Source organism: Lissotriton helveticus, chromosome 7 (assembly GCF_964261635.1).
Source record: "Lissotriton helveticus chromosome 7, aLisHel1.1, whole genome shotgun sequence".
In the NCBI taxonomy this organism is placed as follows: domain Eukaryota; kingdom Metazoa; phylum Chordata; class Amphibia; order Caudata; family Salamandridae; genus Lissotriton; species Lissotriton helveticus.
In genome coordinates, this window is record NC_136068.1 from 644,024,468 (window position 1) to 644,047,901 (window position 23,434).

Below are 23,434 nucleotides of genomic sequence, written 5' to 3' on the forward strand. Positions count from 1 at the left end.
TGTAATACTTTTTGGATTGGATTGAATCATGTGACAATTGCACTTGAACACCAGTCGCTAAGAATACTGGGAGTTGGAGTCTGAAAATATGTATGACATTTAAATTGTTAAATGATCGTTTTTCTCTATATGTCTCCAGTACAAGGAGGCTCATTGATACCATACACCTTTAGTAACTTTTATTAATAATTCTTATGTACATTTTATCCAGTAACAAATTTTGGGACCTTCTACTCAGTTAGTCTGTTTTTTCAAACTAGGTTCGCTACAGTGGAACCTACAAATTTCTGTGGGAGGAGGAAGTGATCAGGCTTCCCTTGCCATTATTCTCTATACCGGAACGTGAAACGTCAACAACAGGGGTTAATATATTTGTCCCCGCCATCAGGTATGCATGAGGCTACTTCTATTTACTTCTGGGAAGTATGTGTAATTCTGAGGGATATGACAACTTCTTCCCCTCCTATTCACATATAGGTCATTCCAGGACCTTTAGAAATCTAAATAGAATACGTTCGAATACACCTACAATCAATTACAAGGATAAGGAGGTTAGTATAACAGGCGATAGGCGAACATTTGAATCATGTACACTGTGAAACCTTATCAACGTTTAGACGATAACTTATGTCTCTGGAAAACCCCCCTTTTTCAAGCTGTCCAATAGTTTAAGACCATATAGATAGAATAGGTATTGTCTGTAACTTCAAACCACTAAAGACTTGCAGATTTACTGACGGACATGGCATGATTTCTTCATTATCTTTAGATAATCCAACGATCAGGAACAAGAAATACTAACGGGATCTATATATCTGAAGGGTCAATACCTACGTTTCCGGTGAAAACTTTAGTTGGTAAGCTTAGTCACATACATGGTATCATTTTCAGATGAATGATAAGGTCTGGATTGGGTAGACATCTCTGTTAAGTATCACTATAACTAGGGATGGTCTAGTTTGAACAAATATTGTTTCCACTCGTGCTTGAGGTATTATTATTTGTTTTTCTCTTACCCACCCTTTTTGTTCAACTTATTTCTCTGCTGCACTTACCTTAAATCCGTATTTCCTTATTGCAATGTCTGTTTTATTGGTGCTTGTTGGTTTTTATCATTGCCTGTGACTTTTGCAATCAATGACGCAGTCACTAGATGTTTAACTGAGCTAACCTCAGAAATTACAAATTGTCTCGGAATATATTAGACTGTAAAGGTGTATAAGTATCTTTTTCTGTAAGATTTAACAAATATCTGTTCATCCCCTTGTTCTTTTCTGTGTTGCTGTGTATCCTGCTCTTTTTCCCCCTTCCAGGGCCACACAGTTTAGAATAGGGTCCTACCCAGGGGTCTTTGGCATGTTTTACAATGATCATATGTACAGGATCTTTGATTACTTGTGCGATAGAAGACTCCGTTAAAAATGTTTTGGAAAATACATGATTAGGAAATGAGAAGGTACTATGCAAGAATAAGTTGTAACTCTAACATTGGGATTATGTTACACTGTACCGTGGCTTTAGTTGTCTTTCTCATATTGGGTACTATGTTCTCCTTTGTGGTGAGAGTTATTATCTGTAACATGTTTTTTAACTTAAAGTGAATACTAAATGTATATGATGAACTGTGTTTAGGTATAGGATTTATGAAATACAAAACTCATGAAAGTTTTTTTTATTTTGATTTTCAGCCCTGAAGAAACTCCCTGGTAGGGAGTGAAACGCGTTGGCTGACTTGTTTGTAAAGTGCTTGATTGTTTTTAAAAGGATGGACAAAAATAAATAAAGAACTTTTCTACTTATACAAGTGACTACATTTCTGGACTTCCTTCTTGGTGCGCCCCCATAGAAAATCAAACAAAGGACTGTTTGGAATGTTGACAGACGCCGGAGAACCAATCAGCTTCGCTTCACAAAGCTCCGTTGCGCGAAAAGTCCGCGAACCAGAGCGCTAACCGGTCCGCTGTTACAGATATATATCTTTTTTTAAACGTTAATTTCTCCAAATCCACTGGAGCACATATATTGAGACCTACAAAAGGCACATCGGGCTACCAGTCCCTACAATTTTGCCAAGTTTCGTGCAAATCCATTCAGCCGTTCGGGCTAAAAGTGAGGCCAACCGCCCTATGGAAAACTCAATGTTAAAAACACGTTTTGGGACCCCCCTTTTTTCTCGGCCCCCACTGGACGAACCCCCCCCAAATTTCCAAGGGCTGCTCAGAAACAAAATGTGCCATTTTCCTGAAAATTTCAGCCGATTCCGTCCACAAACGCCAAAGTTATTAGACATAGAATTTTCAAAAAACCCATAGAGAAAAAATCCTAACTATATATACCTACTGGCGACCGCCAGTAGGTAATATATATATATATATATATATATATATATATATATATATATATATATATATATATATATATATATATATAATTAATTAAAGCGTAAAATTAAATAATTAAATTATTTATTATTTTTTGAATTACTAGATATTTAAGGAAATGATATAAAACTATCCAATAAAATAATTAATTAAATTACTCAAAATTAATATTATTTATTTAAGTTCAAACATTTTTCCTCACACTTTATTTTTCCCATTAATAGAACAACTGATAACAGTGACGCAAAGAATTACAGCTACCAAACTGTTTTAAAAAATTACGAGGTAAAAAATAAATATTATTATACATATTTTCTGATGTTGTAAAATGCAAATAAAATTATTAATTAAAATATTTTTCAAATTTTATTCAGGTACAATATTTGACCGAAAATATACGTTTTTTCAAACATCGACTTTCTCAAGGTCTTCACCTTATAAGGTAAAAATAAAAATATGTTATTGTACTAATGTTTAATAAAATTTGAGTAAACAGAATTATTAATAGCGTATTAATAAAGTACAAAAATGTAGTATAAGTGGTATATGCATATTTTGGTGCTGTACCTGCTCCATGCGTGAAAGAAACTTGCACTGTTGCTACCTGTGCTGTACCTATCCTATGTGTGTTGGAAGCTTACACTGTTACTGACTGTGCTGTACCTGCTCCATGCGTGAGAGAAGCTTGCAATGATGCTGCCTGCGCTGTACCGATTCTATGTGTGTTGTAAGCTTACTCTGTTTCTGACTGTACTATATCTTATTTATGCGTGAGATAAGCTCGCACTGTTGCTACCTGTGCTGTACCTATTCTATGTGTGTAGGAAGCTTGCACTGTTGCTACCTGTACTGTTTCTGATCCATGCGTGAGAGAAGCTTGCACTACTGTTCCCTATGCTGTACCTGCTCCGTGTGTGAGGGAAGCTTGCACTGCTGCTGTGTGTGCTGTACCTGCTCTGTGTATGAGGGAAGCTTGCACTACTGTTGCCTGTGCTGTACCTGTTCTATGTGTAAAGGAAGCTTGCACTGCTGCTGCCTGTGATATACCTGTTCTATGTGTGAAGGAAGCTTGCACTGCTGTTGCCTGTGCTGTTCCTTTTTATATGTGTGAAGGAAGCTTGCACTACTCTTCCCTATACTGTACCTGCTCCGTGTGTGAGGGAAGCTTGCACTGCTGCTGTGTGTGCTGTACCTGCTCTGTATATGAGGGAGGCTTGCACTGCTGTTGCCTGTGCTGTACCTGTTCTATGTGTAATGGAAACTTGCATTGCTGCTGTCTGTGATGTACCTGGTCTATGTGTTAAGGAAGCTTGCACTGCTGTTCCCTGTGCTGTACCTGCTCTGTGTGTAAGGGAAGCTTGCACTGCTGTTGCGTATGCTGTACCTGCTCCGTGTGTGAGGGAAGCTTGCACTGCTGCTACCTGTGCTGTAGCTGCTCCGTGTGTGAGGGGAGTTTGCACTGCTGATGCCTGTGCAGTACCTGTTCTATGTATGTTATACATTTGCAAACAATAATTATTTTTCCGTTTCAAAATAACAGACACAATATTTTAAAAACCAAGGCAATAACTGAATAATATTCATCAACATTTCTCTCACTTATTTTAGAAAAAGAAACCAACTTATATTCCGCCAACCAGATAACAACAAACCAAAGAAGAATCTGAGTACATTTTTCATCACAAAGAAACAGATACTAATAAGGTAAATCAATTCTTAAAGTGCTATTGTAGTTAAAGTGCTGGATTTTGTAAGGGTATTAATTACTATTCCAACACCAGGTAAGTGCTGCAGTAGAGAAAGTGCTGGATAATGTAAGGGTATTAATTACTATTTCAACTCCAGTTAAGTGCAGCAGTGGGGAAAGTGCTGGATAGTGTACGTGTATTAATTACTATTCCAACACCAGGTAAGTGCTGCAGTAGGGAAAGTGCTGGATAGTGTGAGGTTATTAATTACTATTCCAACTCCAGTTAAGTGCAGCAGTAGGCAAAGTGCTGGATAGTGTAAGGGTATTATTTAATATTCCAATTCCAGGTAAGTGCTGCAGTAGGGTAAGTGCTGGATAGTGTAAGGGTATTAATTACTATTCCAACACCAGGTAAGTGCTGCAGTAGGGAAAGTGCTGGATAGTGTAAGGGTATTAATTACTAATCCAACTCCAGATAAGTGCTGCAGTAGTGAAAGTGCTGGATAGTGTAAGGGTATTAATTACTATTCCAACACCAGGTAAGTGCTGGAGTAGGTAAAGTGCTGGATAGTGTAAGGGTATTAATTACTATTCCAACTCCAGGTAAGTGCTGCATCAGGGAAAGTGCCAAATAGTGCAAACATGTCAATTTTCCACAAATATACATTGAAATATTGTACAATTGCAAAGAAGAATTATTTTTCATTTTCAAAACAACAGACACAATATTTTAAAAACCAAGGCAATAACTGAATAATAATCATCAACATTTCTCTCCCTTTTTTTAGAAAAAGAAACCAACTTATATTCCGCCAACCAGATAACAACAAACCAAAGAAGAATCTGAGTACATTTTTCATCACAAAAAACCAGATACTAATAAGGTAAATCAATTCTTAAAGTGCTATTGTAGTTAAAGTGCTGGATTTTGTAAGGGTATTAATTACTATTCCAACACCAGGTAAGTGCTGCAGTAGAGAAAGTGCTGGATAGTGTAAGGGTATTAATTACTATTTCAACTCCAGTTAAGTGCAGCAGTGGGGAAAGTGCTGGATAGTGTAAGTGTATTAATTACTATTCCAACACCAGGTAAGTGCTGCAGTAGGGAAAGTGCTGGATAGTGTGAGGTTATTAATTACTATTCCAACTCCAGTTAAGTGCAGCAGTAGGCAAAGTGCTGGATAGTGTATGGGTATTATTTACTATTCCAACTCCAAGTAAGTGCTGCAGTGGGGAAAGTGCTGGATAGTGTAAGGGTATTAATTACTATTCCAACACCAGGTAAGTGCTGCAGTAGGGAAAGTGTTGGATAGTGTAAGGGTATTAATTACTATTCCAACACCAGGTAAGTGCTGCAGTGGGGAAAGTGCTGGATAGTGTAAGGGTATTAATTACTATTCCAACACCAGGTAAGTGCTGCAGTAGGGAAAGTGCTGGATAGTGTAAGGGTATTAATTACTATTCCAACTCCAGATAAGTGCTGCAGTGGGGAAAGTGCTGGATAGTGTAAGGGTATTAATTACTATTCCAACTCCAAGTAAGTGCTGCAGTAGGGAAAGTGCTGGATAGTGTAAGGGTATTAATTACTATTCCAACTCCAGTTAAGTGCTGCAGTGTGGAAAGTGCTGGATAGTGTAAGGGTATTAATTACTATTCCAACTCCAGGTAAGTGCTGCATCAGAGAAAGTGCCAGATAGTGCAAACATGTCAATTTTCCACAAATATACATTGAAATTTTGTACAATTGCAAAGAAGAATTATTTTTCATTTTCAAAACAACAGACACAATATTTTAAAAACCAAGGCAATAACTGAATAATAATCATCAACATTTCTCTCCCTTTTTTTAGAAAAAGAAACCAACTTATATTCCGCCAACCAGATAACAACAAACCAAAGAAGAATCTGAGTACATTTTTCATCACAAAAAACCAGATACCAATAAGGTAAATCAATTCTTAAAGTGCTATTGTAGTTAAAGTGCTGGATTTTGTAAGGGTATTAATTACTATTCCAACACCAGGTAAGTGCTGCAGTAGAGAAAGTGCTGGATAGTGTAAGGGTATTAATTACTATTCCAACTCCAGTTAAGTGCAGCAGTGGGGAAAGTGCTGGATAGTGTAAGTGTATTAATTACTATTCCAACACCAGGTAAGTGCTGCAGTAGGGAAAGTGCTGGATAGTGTGAGGTTATTAATTACTATTCCAACTCCAGTTAAGTGCAGCAGTAGGCAAAGTGCTGGATAGTGTAAGGGTATTATTTACTATTCCAACTCCAAGTAAGTGCTGCAGTGGGGAAAGTGCTGGATAGTGTAAGGGTATTAATTACTATTCCAACACCAGGTAAGTGCTGCAGTGGGGAAAGTGCTGGATAGTGTAAAGGTATTAATTACTATTCCAACTCCAAGTAAGTGCTGCAGTAGGGAAAGTGCTGGATAGTGTAAGGGTATTAATTACTATTCCAACTCCAAGTAAGTGCTGCAGTAGGGAAAGTGCTGGATAGTGTAAGGGTATTAATTACTATTCCAACACCAGGTAAGTGCTGCAGTAGGGAAAGTGCTGGATAGTGTAAGGGTATTAATTACTATTCCAACTCCAGATAAGTGCTGCAGTGGGGAAAGTGCTGGATAGTGTAAGGGTATTAATTACTATTCCAACTCCAAGTAAGTGCTGCAGTAGGGAAAGTGCTGGATAGTGTAAGGGTATTAATTACTATTCTAACTCCAGTTAAGTGCTGCAGTGTGGAAAGTGCTGGATAGTGTAAGGGTATTAATTACTATTCCAACTCCAGGTAAGTGCTGCATCAGAGAAAGTGCCAGATAGTGCAAACATGTCAATTTTCCACAAATACACATTGACATATTGTACAATTGCAAAGAAGAATTATTTTTCATTTTCAAAATAACAGACACAATATTTTAAAAACCAAGGCAATAACTGAATAATAATCATCAACATTTCTCTCCTTTTTTTTAGAAAAAGAAACCAACTTATATTCCGCCAACCAGATAACAACAAACCAAAGCAGAATCTGAGTACATTTTTCATCACAAAGAAACAGATACTAATAAGGTAAATCAATTCTTAAAGTGCTATTGTAGTTAAAGTGCTGGATTTTGTAAGGGTATTAATTACTATTCCAACACCAGGTAAGTGCTGCAGTAGAGAAAGTGCTGGATAATGTAAGGGTATTAATTACTATTTCAACTCCAGTTAAGTGCAGAAGTGGGGAAAGTGCTGGATAGTGTAAGTGTATTAATTACTATTCCAACACCAGGTAAGTGCTGCAGTAGGGAAAGTGCTGGATAGTGTGAGGTTATTAATTACTATTCAAACTCCAGTTAAGTGCAGCAGTAGGCAAAGTGCTGGATAGTGTAAGGGTATTATTTACTATTCCAACTCCAAGTAAGTGCTGCAGTGGGGAAAGTGCTGGATAGTGTAAGTGTATTAATTACTATTCCAACACCAGGTAAGTGCTGCAGTGGGGAAAGTGCTGGATAATGTAAGGGTATTAATTACTATTTCAACTCCAGTTAAGTGCAGCAGTGGGGAAAGTGCTGGATAGTGTAAGTGTATTAATTACTATTCCAACACCAGGTAAGTGCTGCAGTAGGGAAAGTGCTGGATAGTGTAAGGGTATTAATTACTATTCCAACTCCAGATAAGTGTTGCAGTAGGGAAAGTGCTGGATAGTGTAAGGGTATTAATTACTATTCCAACTCCAAGTAAGTGCTGCAGTAAGGAAAGTGCTGGATAGTGTAAGGGTATTAATTACTATTCCAACACCAGGTAAGTGCTGCAGTGGGGAAAGTGCTGGATAGTGTAAGGGTATTAATTACTATTCCAACTCCAGATAAGTGCTGCAGTGGGGAAAGTGCTGGATAGTGTAAGGGTATTAATTACTATTCCAACTCCAAGTAAGTGCTGCAGTAGGGAAAGTGCTGGATAGTGTAAGGGTATTAATTACTATTCCAACTCCAGTTAAGTGCTGCAGTGTGGAAAGTGCTGGATAGTGTAAGGGTATTAATTAGTATTCCAACTCCAGGTAAGTGCTGCATCAGAGAAAGTGCCAGATAGTGCAAACTTGTCAATTTTCCACAAATATACATTGAAATATTGTACAATTGCAAAGAAGAATTATTTTTCATTTTCAAAATAACAGACACAATATTTTAAAAACCAAGGCAATAACTGAATAATAATCATCAACATTTCTCTCCCTTTTTTTAGAAAAAGAAACCAACTTATATTCCGCCAACCAGATAACAACAAACCAAAGCAGAATCTGAGTACATTTTTCATCACAAAGAAACAGATACCAATAAGGTAAATCAATTCTTAAAGTGCTATTGTAGTTAAAGTACTGGATTTTGTAAGGGTATTAATTACTATTCCAACTCCAGTTAAGTGCAGCAGTAGGCAAAGTGCTGGATAGTGTAAGGGTATTAATTACTATTTCAACTCCAGTTAAGTGCAGCAGTGGGGAAAGTGCTGGATAGTGTAAGTGTATTAATTACTATTCCAACACCAGGTAAGTGCTGCAGTAGGGAAAGTGCTGGATAGTGTGAGGTTATTAATTACTATTCCAACTCCAGTTAAGTGCAGCAGTAGGCAAAGTGCTGGATAGTGTAAGGGTATTATTTACTATTCCAACTCCAGGTAAGTGCTGCAGTAGGGAAAGTGCTGGATAGTGTGAGGTTATTAATTACTATTCCAACTCCAGTTAAGTGCAGCAGTAGGTAAAGTGCTGGATAGTGTAAGGGTATTAATTACTATTTCAACTCCAGTTAAGTGCAGCAGTGGGGAAAGTGCTGGATAGTGTAAGTGTATTAATTACTATTCCAACACCAGGTAAGTGCTGCAGTAGGGAAAGTGCTGGATAGTGTAAGGGTATTAATTACTATTCCAACTCCAGATAAGTGCTGCAGTAGGGAAAATGCTGGATAGTGTAAGGGTATTAATTACTATTCCAACTCCAAGTAAGTGCTGCAGTAGGGAAAGTGCTGGATAGTGTAAGGTTATTAATTACTATTCCAACACCAGGTAAGTGCTGCAGTGGGGAAAGTGCTGGATAGTGTAAGGGTATTAATTACTATTCCAACTCCAGATAAGTGCTGCAGTGGGGAAAGTGCTGGATAGTGTAAGGGTATTAATTACTATTCCAACTCCAAGTACGTGCTGCAGTAGGGAAAGTGCTGGATAGTGTAAGGGTATTAATTACTATTCCAACTCCAGTTAAGTGCTGCAGTGTGGAAAGTGCTGGATAGTGTAAGGGTATTAATTAGTATTCCAACTCCAGGTAAGTGCTGCATCAGAGAAAGTGCCAGATAGTGCAAACATGTCAATTTTCCACAAATATACATTGAAATATTGTACAATTGCAAAGAAGAATTATTTTTCATTTTCAAAACAACAGACACAATATTTTAAAAACCAAGGAAATAACTGAATAATAATCATCAACATTTCTCTCCCTTTTTTTAGAAAAAGAAACCAACTTATATTCCGCCAACCAGATAACAACAAACCAAAGAAGAATCTGAGTACATTTTTCATCACAAAAAACCAGATACTAATAAGGTAAATCAATTCTTAAAGTGCTATTGTAGTTAAAGTGCTGGATTTTGTAAGGGTATTAATTACTATTCCAACACCAGGTAAGTGCTGCAGTAGAGAAAGTGCTGGATAGTGTAAGGGTATTAATTACTATTTCAACTCCAGTTAAGTGCAGCAGTGGGGAAAGTGCTGGATAGTGTAAGTGTATTAATTACTATTCCAACACCAGGTAAGTGCTGCAGTAGGGAAAGTGCTGGATAGTGTGAGGTTATTAATTACTATTCCAACTCCAGTTAAGTGCAGCAGTAGGCAAAGTGCTGGATAGTGTATGGGTATTATTTACTATTCCAACTCCAAGTAAGTGCTGCAGTGGGGAAAGTGCTGGATAGTGTAAGGGTATTAATTACTATTCCAACACCAGGTAAGTGCTGCAGTAGGGAAAGTGTTGGATAGTGTAAGGGTATTAATTACTATTCCAACTCCAGTTAAGTGCTGCAGTGGGGAAAGTGCTGGATAGTGTAAGGGTATTAATTACTATTCCAACACCAGGAAAGTGCTGCAGTGGGGAAAGTGCTGGATAGTGTAAGGGTATTAATTACTATTCCAACACCAGGTAAGTGCTGCAGTAGGGAAAGTGCTGGATAGTGTAAGGGTATTAATTACTATTCCAACTCCAGATAAGTGCTGCAGTGGGGAAAGTGCTGGATAGTGTAAGGGTATTAATTACTATTCCAACTCCAAGTAAGTGCTGCAGTAGGGAAAGTGCTGGATAGTGTAAGGGTATTAATTACTATTCCAACTCCAGTTAAGTGCTGCAGTGTGGAAAGTGCTGGATAGTGTAAGGGTATTAATTACTATTCCAACTCCAGGTAAGTGCTGCATCAGAGAAAGTGCCAGATAGTGCAAACATGTCAATTTTCCACAAATATACATTGAAATTTTGTACAATTGCAAAGAAGAATTATTTTTCATTTTCAAAACAACAGACACAATATTTTAAAAACCAAGGCAATAACTGAATAATAATCATCAACATTTCTCTCCCTTTTTTTAGAAAAAGAAACCAACTTATATTCCGCCAACCAGATAACAACAAACCAAAGAAGAATCTGAGTACATTTTTCATCACAAAAAACCAGATACCAATAAGGTAAATCAATTCTTAAAGTGCTATTGTAGTTAAAGTGCTGGATTTTGTAAGGGTATTAATTACTATTCCAACACCAGGTAAGTGCTGCAGTAGAGAAAGTGCTGGATAGTGTAAGGGTATTAATTACTATTCCAACTCCAGTTAAGTGCAGCAGTGGGGAAAGTGCTGGATAGTGTAAGTGTATTAATTACTATTCCAACACCAGGTAAGTGCTGCAGTAGGGAAAGTGCTGGATAGTGTGAGGTTATTAATTACTATTCCAACTCCAGTTAAGTGCAGCAGTAGGCAAAGTGCTGGATAGTGTAAGGGTATTATTTACTATTCCAACTCCAAGTAAGTGCTGCAGTGGGGAAAGTGCTGGATAGTGTAAGGGTATTAATTACTATTCCAACACCAGGTAAGTGCTGCAGTGGGGAAAGTGCTGGATAGTGTAAAGGTATTAATTACTATTCCAACTCCAAGTAAGTGCTGCAGTAGGGAAAGTGCTGGATAGTGTAAGGGTATTAATTACTATTCCAACTCCAAGTAAGTGCTGCAGTAGGGAAAGTGCTGGATAGTGTAAGGGTATTAATTACTATTCCAACACCAGGTAAGTGCTGCAGTAGGGAAAGTGCTGGATAGTGTAAGGGTATTATTTACTATTCCAACTCCAGATAAGTGCTGCAGTGGGGAAAGTGCTGGATAGTGTAAGGGTATTAATTACTATTCCAACTCCAAGTAAGTGCTGCAGTAGGGAAAGTGCTGGATAGTGTAAGGGTATTAATTACTATTCCAACTCCAGTTAAGTGCTGCAGTGTGGAAAGTGCTGGATAGTGTAAGGGTATTAATTACTATTCCAACTCCAGGTAAGTGCTGCATCAGAGAAAGTGCCAGATAGTGCAAACATGTCAATTTTCCACAAATATACATTGAAATATTGTACAATTGCAAAGAAGAATTATTTTTCATTTTCAAAATAACAGACACAATATTTTAAAAACCAAGGCAATAACTGAATAATAATCATCAACATTTCTCTCCTTTTTTTTAGAAAAAGAAACCAACTTATATTCCGCCAACCAGATAACAACAAACCAAAGCAGAATCTGAGTACATTTTTCATCACAAAGAAACAGATACTAATAAGGTAAATCAATTCTTAAAGTGCTATTGTAGTTAAAGTGCTGGATTTTGTAAGGGTATTAATTACTATTCCAACACCAGGTAAGTGCTGCAGTAGAGAAAGTGCTGGATAATGTAAGGGTATTAATTACTATTTCAACTCCAGTTAAGTGCAGCAGTGGGGAAAGTGCTGGATAGTGTAAGTGTATTAATTACTATTCCAACACCAGGTAAGTGCTGCAGTAGGGAAAGTGCTGGATAGTGTGAGGTTATTAATTACTATTCCAACTCCAGTTAAGTGCAGCAGTAGGCAAAGTGCTGGATAGTGTAAGGGTATTAATTACTATTCCAACTCCAGGTAAGTGCTGCATCAGAGAAAGTGCCAGATAGTGCAAACATGTCAATTTTCCACAAATATACATTGAAATTTTGTACAATTGCAAAGAAGAATTATTTTTCATTTTCAAAACAACAGACACAATATTTTAAAAACCAAGGCAATAACTGAATAATAATCATCAACATTTCTCTCCCTTTTTTTAGAAAAAGAAACCAACTTATATTCCGCCAACCAGATAACAACAAACCAAAGAAGAATCTGAGTACATTTTTCATCACAAAAAACCAGATACCAATAAGGTAAATCAATTCTTAAAGTGCTATTGTAGTTAAAGTGCTGGATTTTGTAAGGGTATTAATTACTATTCCAACACCAGGTAAGTGCTGCAGTAGAGAAAGTGCTGGATAGTGTAAGGGTATTAATTACTATTCCAACTCCAGTTAAGTGCAGCAGTGGGGAAAGTGCTGGATAGTGTAAGTGTATTAATTACTATTCCAACACCAGGTAAGTGCTGCAGTAGGGAAAGTGCTGGATAGTGTGAGGTTATTAATTACTATTCCAACTCCAGTTAAGTGCAGCAGTAGGCAAAGTGCTGGATAGTGTAAGGGTATTATTTACTATTCCAACTCCAAGTAAGTGCTGCAGTGGGGAAAGTGCTGGATAGTGTAAGGGTATTAATTACTATTCCAACACCAGGTAAGTGCTGCAGTGGGGAAAGTGCTGGATAGTGTAAAGGTATTAATTACTATTCCAACTCCAAGTAAGTGCTGCAGTAGGGAAAGTGCTGGATAGTGTAAGGGTATTAATTACTATTCCAACTCCAAGTAAGTGCTGCAGTAGGGAAAGTGCTGGATAGTGTAAGGGTATTAATTACTATTCCAACACCAGGTAAGTGCTGCAGTAGGGAAAGTGCTGGATAGTGTAAGGGTATTATTTACTATTCCAACTCCAGATAAGTGCTGCAGTGGGGAAAGTGCTGGATAGTGTAAGGGTATTAATTACTATTCCAACTCCAAGTAAGTGCTGCAGTAGGGAAAGTGCTGGATAGTGTAAGGGTATTAATTACTATTCCAACTCCAGTTAAGTGCTGCAGTGTGGAAAGTGCTGGATAGTGTAAGGGTATTAATTACTATTCCAACTCCAGGTAAGTGCTGCATCAGAGAAAGTGCCAGATAGTGCAAACATGTCAATTTTCCACAAATATACATTGAAATATTGTACAATTGCAAAGAAGAATTATTTTTCATTTTCAAAATAACAGACACAATATTTTAAAAACCAAGGCAATAACTGAATAATAATCATCAACATTTCTCTCCTTTTTTTTAGAAAAAGAAACCAACTTATATTCCGCCAACCAGATAACAACAAACCAAAGCAGAATCTGAGTACATTTTTCATCACAAAGAAACAGATACTAATAAGGTAAATCAATTCTTAAAGTGCTATTGTAGTTAAAGTGCTGGATTTTGTAAGGGTATTAATTACTATTCCAACACCAGGTAAGTGCTGCAGTAGAGAAAGTGCTGGATAATGTAAGGGTATTAATTACTATTTCAACTCCAGTTAAGTGCAGCAGTGGGGAAAGTGCTGGATAGTGTAAGTGTATTAATTACTATTCCAACACCAGGTAAGTGCTGCAGTAGGGAAAGTGCTGGATAGTGTGAGGTTATTAATTACTATTCCAACTCCAGTTAAGTGCAGCAGTAGGCAAAGTGCTGGATAGTGTAAGGGTATTATTTACTATTCCAACTCCAAGTAAGTGCTGCAGTGGGGAAAGTGCTGGATAGTGTAAGTGTATTAATTACTATTCCAACACCAGGTAAGTGCTGCAGTGGGGAAAGTGTTGGATAGTGTAAGGGTATTAATTACTATTCCAACTCCAGTTAAGTGCTGCAGTGTGGAAAGTGCTGGATAGTGTAAGGGTATTAATTAGTATTCCAACTCCAGGTAAGTGCTGCATCAGAGAAAGTGCCAGATAGTGCAAACATGTCAATTTTCCACAAATATACATTGAAATATTGTACAATTGCAAAGAAGAATTATTTTTCATTTTCAAAATAACAGACACAATATTTTAAAAACCAAGGCAATAACTGAATAATAATCATCAACATTTCTCTCCCTTTTTTTAGAAAAAGAAACCAACTTATATTCCGCCAACCAGATAACAACAAACCAAAGCAGAATCTGAGTACATTTTTCATCACAAAGAAACAGATACCAATAAGGTAAATCAATTCTTAAAGTGCTATTGTAGTTAAAGTACTGGATTTTGTAAGGGTATTAATTACTATTCCAACTCCAGTTAAGTGCAGCAGTAGGCAAAGTGCTGGATAGTGTAAGGGTATTAATTACTATTCCAACTCCAGATAAGTGCTGCAGTGGGGAAAGTGCTGGATAGTGTAAGGGTATTAATTACTATTCCAACTCCAAGTAAGTGCTGCAGTAGGGAAAGTGCTGGATAGTGTGAGGTTATTAATTACTATTCCAACTCCAGTTAAGTGCAGCAGTAGGCAAAGTGCTGGATAGTGTAAGGGTATTATTTACTATTCCAACTCCAAGTAAGTGCTGCAGTGGGGAAAGTGCTGGATAGTGTAAGGGTATTAATTACTATTCCAACACCAGGTAAGTGCTGCAGTGGGGAAAGTGCTGGATAGTGTAAAGGTATTAATTACTATTCCAACTCCAAGTAAGTGCTGCAGTAGGGAAAGTGCTGGATAGTGTAAGGGTATTAATTACTATTCCAACTCCAAGTAAGTGCTGCAGTAGGGAAAGTGCTGGATAGTGTAAGGGTATTAATTACTATTCCAACACCAGGTAAGTGCTGCAGTAGGGAAAGTGCTGGATAGTGTAAGGGTATTAATTACTATTCCAACTCCAGATAAGTGCTGCAGTGGGGAAAGTGCTGGATAGTGTAAGGGTATTAATTACTATTCCAACTCCAAGTAAGTGCTGCAGTAGGGAAAGTGCTGGATAGTGTAAGGGTATTAATTACTATTCCAACTCCAGTTAAGTGCTGCAGTGTGGAAAGTGCTGGATAGTGTAAGGGTATTAATTACTATTCCAACTCCAGGTAAGTGCTGCATCAGAGAAAGTGCCAGATAGTGCAAACATGTCAATTTTCCACAAATATACATTGAAATATTGTACAATTGCAAAGAAGAATTATTTTTCATTTTCAAAATAACAGACACAATATTTTAAAAACCAAGGCAATAACTGAATAATAATCATCAACATTTCTCTCCTTTTTTTTAGAAAAAGAAACCAACTTATATTCCGCCAACCAGATAACAACAAACCAAAGCAGAATCTGAGTACATTTTTCATCACAAAGAAACAGATACTAATAAGGTAAATCAATTCTTAAAGTGCTATTGTAGTTAAAGTGCTGGATTTTGTAAGGGTATTAATTACTATTCCAACACCAGGTAAGTGCTGCAGTAGAGAAAGTGCTGGATAATGTAAGGGTATTAATTACTATTTCAACTCCAGTTAAGTGCAGCAGTGGGGAAAGTGCTGGATAGTGTAAGTGTATTAATTACTATTCCAACACCAGGTAAGTGCTGCAGTAGGGAAAGTGCTGGATAGTGTGAGGTTATTAATTACTATTCCAACTCCAGTTAAGTGCAGCAGTAGGCAAAGTGCTGGATAGTGTAAGGGTATTATTTACTATTCCAACTCCAAGTAAGTGCTGCAGTGGGGAAAGTGCTGGATAGTGTAAGTGTATTAATTACTATTCCAACACCAGGTAAGTGCTGCAGTGGGGAAAGTGCTGGATAGTGTAAGGGTATTAATTACTATTCCAACTCCAGTTAAGTGCTGCAGTGTGGAAAGTGCTGGATAGTGTAAGGGTATTAATTAGTATTCCAACTCCAGGTAAGTGCTGCATCAGAGAAAGTGCCAGATAGTGCAAACATGTCAATTTTCCACAAATATACATTGAAATATTGTACAATTGCAAAGAAGAATTATTTTTCATTTTCAAAATAACAGACACAATATTTTAAAAACCAAGGCAATAACTGAATAATAATCATCAACATTTCTCTCCCTTTTTTTAGAAAAAGAAACCAACTTATATTCCGCCAACCAGATAACAACAAACCAAAGCAGAATCTGAGTACATTTTTCATCACAAAGAAACAGATACCAATAAGGTAAATCAATTCTTAAAGTGCTATTGTAGTTAAAGTACTGGATTTTGTAAGGGTATTAATTACTATTCCAACTCCAGTTAAGTGCAGCAGTAGGCAAAGTGCTGGATAGTGTAAGGGTATTAATTACTATTTCAACTCCCGTTAAGTGCAGCAGTGGGGAAAGTGCTGGATAGTGTAAGTGTATTAATTACTATTCCAACACCAGGTAAGTGCTGCAGTAGGGAAAGTGCTGGATAGTGTGAGGTTATTAATTACTATTCCAACTCCAGTTAAGTGCAGCAGTAGGCAAAGTGCTGGATAGTGTAAGGGTATTATTTACTATTCCAACTCCAGGTAAGTGCTGCAGTAGGGAAAGTGCTGGATAGTTTGAGGTTATTATTTACTATTCCAACTCCAGTTAAGTGCAGCAGTAGGTAAAGTGCTGGATAGTGTAAGGGTATTAATTACTATTTCAACTCCAGTTAAGTGCAGCAGTGGGGAAAGTGCTGGATAGTGTAAGTGTATTAATTACTATTCCAACACCAGGTAAGTGCTGCAGTAGGGAAAGTGCTGGATAGTGTAAGGGTATTAATTACTATTCCAACTCCAGATAAGTGCTGCAGTAGGGAAAATGCTGGATAGTGTAAGGGTATTAATTACTATTCAAACTCCAAGTAAGTGCTGCAGTAGGGAAAGTGCTGGATAGTGTAAGGTTATTAATTACTATTCCAACACCAGGTAAGTGCTGCAGTGGGGAAAGTGCTGGATAGTGTAAGGGTATTAATTACTATTCCAACTCCAGATAAGTGCTGCAGTGGGGAAAGTGCTGGATAGTGTAAGGGTATTAATTACTATTCCAACTCCAAGTAAGTGCTGCAGTAGGGAAAGTGCTGGATAGTGTAAGGGTATTAATTACTATTCCAACTCCAGTTAAGTGCTGCAGTGTGGAAAGTGCTGGATAGTGTAAGGGTATTAATTAGTATTCCAACTCGAGGTAAGTGCTGCATCAGAGAAAGTGCCAGATAGTGCAAACATGTCAATTTTCCACAAATATACATTGAAATATTGTACAATTGCAAAGAAGAATTATTTTTCATTTTCAAAATAACAGACACGATATTTTAAAAACCAAGGCAATAACTGAATAATAATCATCAACATTTCTCTCCCTTTTTTTTAGAAAAAGAAACCAACTTATATTCCGCCAACCAGATAACAACAAACCAAAGCAGAATCTGAGTACATTTTTCATCACAAAGAAACAGATACCAATAAGGTAAATCAATTCTTAAAGTGCTATTGTAGTTAAAGTGCTGGATAGTGTAAGGGTATTAATTACTATTCCAACTCCAGTTAAGTGCAGCAGTAGGCAAAGTGCTGGATAGTGTAAGGGTATTAATTACTATTTCAACTCCAGTTAAGTGCAGCAGTGGGGAAAGTGCTGGATAGTGTAAGTGTATTAATTACTATTCCAACACCAGGTAAGTGCTGCAGTAGGGAAAGTGCTGGATAGTGTGAGGTTATTAATTACTATTCCAACTCCAGTTAAGTGCAGCAGTAGGCAAAGTGCTGGATAGTGTAAGGGTATTATTTACTATTCCAACTCCAGGTAAGTGCTGCAGTAGGGAAAGTGCTGGATAGTGTGAGGTTATTAATTACTATTCCAACTCCAGTTAAGTGCAGCAGTAGGTAAAGTGCTGGATAGTGTAAGGGTATTATTTACTATTCCAACACCAGGTAAGTGCTGCAGTAGAGAAAGTGCTGGATAGTGTAAGGGTATTAATTACTATTCCAACTCCAAGTAAGTGCTGCAGTGGGGAAAGTGCTGGATAGTGTAAGGGTATTAATTACTATTCCAACTCCAGGTAAGTGCTGCAGTGGGGAAAGTGCTGGATAGTGTAAGGGTATTAATTACTATTCCAACTCCAGTTAAGTGCTGCAGTGGGGAAAGTGCTGGATAGTGTAAGGGTATTAATTACTATTCCAACTCCAGGTAAGTGCTGCAGTGCGGAAAGTGCTGGATAGTGTTAGGGTATTAATTACTATTCCAACTCCAGATAAGTACTGCAGTAGGGAAAGTGCTGGATAGTGTAAGGGTATTAATTACTATTCCAACTCCAGGTAAGTGCAGCAGTGGGGAAAGTGCTGGATAGTGTAAGGGTATTAATTACTATTCCAACTCCAGATAAGTGCTGCAGTAGGGAAAGTGCTGGATAGTGTAAGGGTATTAATTACTATTCCAACTCCAAGTAAGTGCTGCAGTAGGGAAAGTGCTTGTTTGTCTGAGGCTATGAATTACTATTAATACTCCAAGTAAAGAATGCAGTCATTAAAGTGTTTAAAAGTGTATATGTATTAGATACTATTCCATTTTTGGGAAAAGTGCAACATTTTGGAAAGTCTTGAATCTTAAAAATAAATGAGTAAATATGTAACACTGAGTAAATAATGCATTTGTAAATTAGCAACAATCTCTAAACATATTACTCACCATTCTTATTTCTCATAAAATGCTGTAATATGAAAGTTAAATATTGTAAAAATATTTTTAATTTTTATAAATACACAAAATTTCATAGAAACTCTTTTTTTTCTCTTTTAGAACATGACTACTCATCCAACTGCAAATTTTATAATGTCCCGAAAAGGAAACCGACTCTTAAATCATGTAGGATACATTTATTGTATGGAAAGAATAAGTTTAACAAGGAATCATTGGAGGTGCGTGAATTACTTTTCAACCCGTTGCAGTGGCAGAGCGGTAACGGTTGATGATATTATTGTAAGAACAACTGACCACAACCACTCTGCCTCTGCAACGGAGGTTGATGTAAGGGAAACGGTAAATGAGATGAAAGTAATGGCAAGCACCTCCAATGATTCCACAGGAACAATTTTAAGAGAGGTTGCTCAACATGTCCCTACACATATAGCAAGTAATATGCCTACAATCCACAATTTGCGTAGAATAATTCAACGACAAAAGCAGGCAAGTAATACCCAAACTAATACACCACATACCTTTTCAGACATAGTTATACCTCATGAGCTTACTATATCTTTTTCTGATGAATCTTTCCTTTTGCACGACAATGAAAACCCTCAGAAACGTATATTAATATTTAGTACTCCCCGTAACCTTGTAAAACTAGAAAGCAGTGAAATTTGGATGATGGATGGGACGTTTAAAAGCACACCCCATCCATTCACCCAAATTTATACAATACATGCTAAAATTAACAATAGTGTAATCCCCCTAGTGTATAGTTTGCTGCCTGATAAAACTTCTGCAACATACACAGAATTTTTGTCTGTTATTAAATCCAAAACTCACCAAAGTCCTAGGAAAATAATTATTGATTTTGAATTGAGCATGATCAATGTGATCACCAAAATGTACACGGATACCCAAATTCAGGGGTGTTTTTTCCATTTTTCCCAGGCATTCTGGCGTAAAGTACAAAAAACACCCCTTGTTACAGAATATTCATCAAACAGCAAACTACAAGTCGAAATAAAAAAATTAACTGCTCTTTGTTTTGTCCCTCCCGAAAGTGTAGACGAATACTACACTGCCATTATAGAATCTGAGTATTATTTAAGAAATGAAGAAATATTGGCACCTATTCTAAATTATATGGAAGACACATGGATTGGACACCTAAGCAGATCGGGTCGCAGGAGGAAGCCACGTTTTCATGTGGAGTGGTGGAACTGTTATTCGAGTTGCTTACAGGGAGAGGCTAAAACAAATAATGCCATAGAGGGATGGCATAACTCCTTCAACCATGTAATTGGCAAACACCACCCTAATTTCTACTCTTTTTTGGAAACTTTGAAGAAGGAGCAAAGTTTCCAAGAAATGAGAATTTCTCAAACTCTCACAGGTAAACTAAACTCACGGATTACTCAAAAAACAAAGGAAATGTCTGAACGACTATTGGCGGTACTGCAACAGTTTTCGTTGTGCGTGGCTTTGGATTACTTGGAAAACCTTGCAAACATTCTCTCTTTTTAGTTGTTATTAATACATTACTTTCCTGCTTTGCTCCAAAATTAATTCCTCCTAAAAATGGAAATTGGCCTTTTAATTTTTTTAAAAATTTATTTTTTCCAAAAAGAAGTCGGGGTTCTTTGTATTATTCAAAAAAATTTTACACTCTATATTACAATTTTTTAGAGTGTTTTTTTTTCTATTTAGTGAATATTCCATTTAGTTATTAAAAATTAGTATTACATTTTTTTTTACCATTGTATTTTTTAAAAATGCATTCTTGATAAAATCTGTAAACTCTTCTTTTCTTTCCTATTTCTACTAAAATTGTTTTAATAAAGCTTCAACAAAGATCCTTTTTGTAATGGCAAAATGGTTTGTAAACTTAAAAAGGTTGTTATATTCAAAGATGTGCGAAATTATCGAAGACATTTATTTCAAAAATTGGCTAAACATTTTTTTCTCAACAGATTAGAAATATTTTTTTTTTAATTGGAAACTACAATTTTTCAAACAAATTATACACATAGTATTCTATATTATTCAGATTATGTCAATGCTTGCATATTATTGTAAAATATTATCGCATTACAAAAATAGTAATATGCATAATATTTTACAAATAATGTCTTCAATCAATAACTATTCCAAATCATTTAGAAAATCACAGACACATATTTCCCAAAATCAATCTCATTCTAATAATAACATCTCTCAAATAATTCAATCATAAAAGCTCTCCAAAATTAAATCCAAGACAAAGAAACATAACTTTCTATCTTCCAACTTTAAGCACCGAAACCAACCAAATTCCAACAACGTTTAAAAATCTATTTTTCCGTTTCCAAAAAACACGAACCAAATACACAATCCATTTGCCTAAATCAAAACAATATCAATCATACTTTGTCAATGAAGCTTTTCAAAACAATAAAATAACCTCGATTTACTCTCTTTCATTTTCCGAAATGTTTTGAAACATTCAAAAATGCATTTTTATATAAACAATTGTTTAAAAATAAATACAGCATAAATAGAAAGCATATACAAGTTGCATTAACGTAAACATCTATTTACATATTTAAAATGTAATGTACTGAATATACATATCGTTTTAATTAACACGGAACCCGACTTAGACATATTCTCGTTATATGATTACCGACATGCATTTGTAACTAAAATAACATTTTTTTTAAAGAACAACCTCGACTTATTCTTCCCGTACAATAAATGTATTCTTTTATAAATATTTTAGTTTAATATAAAGTTTAAAAAGTTTCCTACCTGGACGCAGATCTGCTTCCTGCTACTTCCTCCAACGATGCTCTTCAAAATGGCCGCCAACGCGCACTTCAACGTCATGACGTCATAGCTGCCTACAACGATCAACAAGGGACTACTTTATTTGCAGAATAATATAAGTTTGTTTTATTATTAAAAAATTGTACGAGTGGTGCAAAATGTTTAAAAAATATGTAATAAATCTAATAAAAAAAGTACTTTCATGCAAAAATATTTTTAAATAAAAATTTTCCAAATAAATTTCTGCCTCTGTTGTTTATTTACATTTATTTTTACTGTTTATTATTAATTAACTTTATTGTATATATATTAACTATAATGTCTCCTTACCTGTTTTCTTGCTTCTTTTTCTTTCTTTTCTCATTCTATCCTTTTCATTTAATCATCCTTTAACTGTATCGCGGGACCTATATGCTATGTCATTGAAATAAATGAAGGACAATTCCTCCCATAGGAAACAATGTTAAACCGTAGGAACCAAAATTTCAAATATATTTATAATCAATTTTTTAATATTAAATTATCATAAAATATTGCTCAATATTACAAACATTTCTTTTTTAATTTTAAATTATAAACATTAATTTTTTTAACAAAATTTAAATTTATTTATAATTATTTTTCCAAAAATACATTTAAGTGCTTAAAAATAAAATATAATATCAATAAAATTACATAAATTAATACCAAAAAATATTAACTTATTTCATACTGACTTTTTTTAAATATATTATTATTATTTCTAAATAAAATAATTAAATAAACTAAAGAAATATAAAAAAATTAAATTTATTAATATAAATTATTAAATGTAATTATTAAATAAATAAATTATTAATACTTGAGTTTTAAATAATTAAATTATTATGTAAAAAATATTCAGTACATGTTTGCAAAATTAATACTCGAGTATTAAAAATTTTAAATATATTAATTAAAAAAAAATATATAAATATTAAATAAATAAATTATTAATACTTGAGTTTTAAATAATTAAATTATTATTTAAATAAATATAATTTTAATTAATACATGTTTGCAAAATTAATACTCGAGTATTATTATTTTAATTATATTAATATAAATAAATAAATATAAATATTTAATAAATAAATTAATAATACTTGAGTTTTAAATATAAATATTAAATAAATAAATTATTAATACTTGAGTTTTAAATAATTAAATTATTATTTAAATAAATATAATTTTAATTAATACATGTTTGCAAAAGTAATACTCGAGTATTATTATTTTAATTATATTAATATACATAAATAAATATAAATATTTAATAAAAAAATTAATAATACTTGAGTTTTAAATATAAATATTAAATAAATAAAATATTAATACTTGAGTTTTAAATAATTAAATTATTATTTAAATAAATATATTTTTAATTAATACATGTTTTCAAAATTAATACTCGAGTATTAAAAATTTACACTTATTATTATAAATAAATAAATATAAATATTAAATAAATAAATTAATAATACTTGAGTTTTTAATAATTAAATTACTATTTAAATAAATATAATTTTAATAAATGAATATTATTATTAATAAAAAAATGTCAATTAATGCGTTGTAAAGTACATGCGTTGTAATAATATTTGCGTTGTAAAAGTATGCGTTGTAAATGTATGCGTGGTAAAAGTATTTGCGTGGTAAAAGATGCGTGGTTATGGTATTGCGTGGTAAAAAATGCGTTGTAATGGTTGTATACCTCCTCCTCCCCTTCGACTTCTACAGGCAAGAGTTTTGCAGAC

The 23,434-nt window shown here is 35.1% G+C and overlaps 1 long non-coding RNA gene across 1 annotated transcript; it reads left to right on the forward strand.

Annotated features, from left to right (window-relative positions):
* Positions 1-265: 265 nt before the first annotated feature.
* On the forward strand, positions 266-857 carry LOC144766944 (uncharacterized). Its single transcript, XR_013597994.1, has 3 exons — positions 266-388; positions 478-551; positions 770-857. It is a non-coding gene; the product is annotated as an uncharacterized LOC144766944 (long non-coding RNA).
* Positions 858-23,434: the final 22,577 nt, after the last annotated feature.